This window comes from Elephantulus edwardii, unplaced genomic scaffold, assembly GCF_000299155.1.
Source record: "Elephantulus edwardii isolate Elephantulus edwardi_28Jun2011 unplaced genomic scaffold, EleEdw1.0 scaffold00292, whole genome shotgun sequence".
Taxonomy (NCBI): Eukaryota; Metazoa; Chordata; class Mammalia; order Macroscelidea; family Macroscelididae; genus Elephantulus; species Elephantulus edwardii.
Window position 1 is genome coordinate 255,030 of NW_006400042.1, and position 2,541 is coordinate 257,570.

Consider the following 2,541-nt stretch of genomic DNA (forward strand, 5'->3'; position numbering starts at 1 on the left):
CGACTCGATGGCACATAACAACAACAACAACATCCCACGCTGCCTTTTGAAATCTTCTATTCAACTCTTTGGTATCTTGAGTTCTTCCTTGTGCTTTGGCTTCTCTGCCCTCCAGTGCAATTTTCAGAGTCTCTTCTGACATTAATTTTGGTCTTCCCTTCCTCTTCCATCTAATATAATATGGATCAGATAATTAAGATAATATAATTAAGATAAAATAATATATAAGCTGTTAAATCTCAGAGTTGGATGTCTTAGCTATACTCTTTTTCTCTGTTTTCTGAATCTCCACAGACCCTCAGATTTTCTTGATATCTAGATGCTTCAGGATTTGAGTGATGTACTTAACTGTATCTCAGCAAGAAATGTCTAATGATCCCAGATGGATTTCTAAACTAGAATTTCTAAGACTAATTTCCTAATCACTTGACACTTGTGCAATATGGACTAAGCAAATGATCTCTCCATTATTTGGATAAGACTGGACCATAAAAATTTTATTATTGTATTATTATTTATTATATTTTAGTAACCTCCATTACTTTTATTTAATATAATTCATATTCAACATGGGAATCCTAAAGTCATATTTCTTGGATTCAAACACAATTCTAACACCTACTGGGTTTAGATAATTTAGGTAATTATTCTGAACTCTGATTTTCTCATTCACAGAACAGAGATAGTAACACATTTTATTTTGTAGGTGGTTATGAGATTTAATGAGACACCTATACAGGTATGTAGCAGAGTACCTGATACAGGATAAGCAGTCAAGAAGAGCTTGGAAAGCATTGTTCTTATCTTTGGAATTTCTTAAATTATTCATTAATTTGCTTTTTCATTTGAAAACTCAAAAAGTCATGCATCTATGTATACAAGTTGAGAAGAGCAAAGCTTTAGAGCTTACATCTAGGGAGCTCTGGTGACTTAGTGGTAAGGAACTGCACTGCCAATGCAAAGGCATATGATTCAAATTCCCCAGGTGCTTATTGGAGAAAGATGGGCAGTCTCCTCCCATGTGATTTACTGCCTCTGAAGACCCACTGAAAGGTCATCTGTGGGTTGGTTCTGACTTGATGGTACTAAACAACAGTGTAGGATTGGTCTTTGGATATGTGATGTCTGTGTTTTGGTTGGGATGAAAATTATGTTCTGAGACAAACGTTTTACTGAAAATCTCTGTAAGGATGCTTGGAAGCCTCTCAATGGAATCCATCTAGATGACATAACTCAAGCCACATCCTGAAGAGCTGAAATATGCAGCCAGAGCACCATGACCATTGCTGGCTGTCCAGCACCCATAAAATGGTGATTGTGGGGGGATAGCAAAGCAAAAATGGTAAGGGATGGTGCAACACATCACTGCATGTAAGAGAAAGAGCAAAGGAAAACACAATAAAACACACAAAAAAAAATCAAAACCACACAAGAACTAAGAGTCAGCACTCGGCTTCTGCAGTTCAGTGAGAAATATTGAGGGTGGTTCATCTGGGAATAGAACAGCCCCACCCTCACCCCAGAGATGATAGCTTATAACTGGCTAGTTCTAATGGAAGTAATTTCTAGTCACTGCTAAGGTGAATTTGAGGCATTTCCAAATAAGGCTAACTCTGATTCTGTAGCTCTGTATAAGAGACTAGCCTTTTCAAGTCTGGGATTATTAAGTCGTAACCAGACCTCCTCTGAGTGATGTGATGTACAGTAAGTTAGTATGCTGGGTGTTTTCAGCCCATTACAGGACCAATCCCACAGTCCCCTAGTCAATTTCAGTATCTTTCTCTGGTGAGAGAAAACACTGAAAATAATAAGAAGAAAGACTGTTTCTGGCTTAATAGTAGAATGGTTCTGTTTTCCTTTTTAGTAAAATGTGCAGAGGCAACCAAGTGGGACTTGTCTCCACTGTAGTCCAGCTAGGATGCCTTCATTCTGAAGTGAATTAGAAGGAGTCAGCTAAGGTGGACACCTTTATAAGCTGATATTCTTAAAGCAGTAGTTCATGCGGCGAATATGCAGATTGAAATACCAGACCGGTGTGTGAGAACGCTAGACTTTAGTCAAGAAATACTGTGCAAAGAATGTGAGAGAAAACAATTATGATATATCTCACCGCAGTGAGAAGAGCAAAATTTAACAGAACAGCAAGCAACAAATGCTGGCGAGGTTGTGAAAAAACTGGAACCCTTATTCACTGTTGGTAGGAGTGTAAAATGGTGCAACCACTGTGGAAGGCAGTATGGCGCTTTCTCAAAAAGTTGCAAATAGAGATAGCATTTGACCCAGTAATCCCACTACTGGGAATATACCCCAAAGAGACCATGACTGACATCCAAGAAGATATATGCACACCCATGTTTATCGCGGCTTTGTTCACAATAGCAAGGAGTTGGAAACAACCTAAGTGCCCATCAGTAAATGAATGGATAGAGAAGCTGTGGAAGCAATGGAATACTATGCTGCATTGACAAACAAGAAACTCATGCAATATTATTCAAAATAGGTGACCCTGGAGGACATTATGCTGAGTGAAGTAGCTCAGTC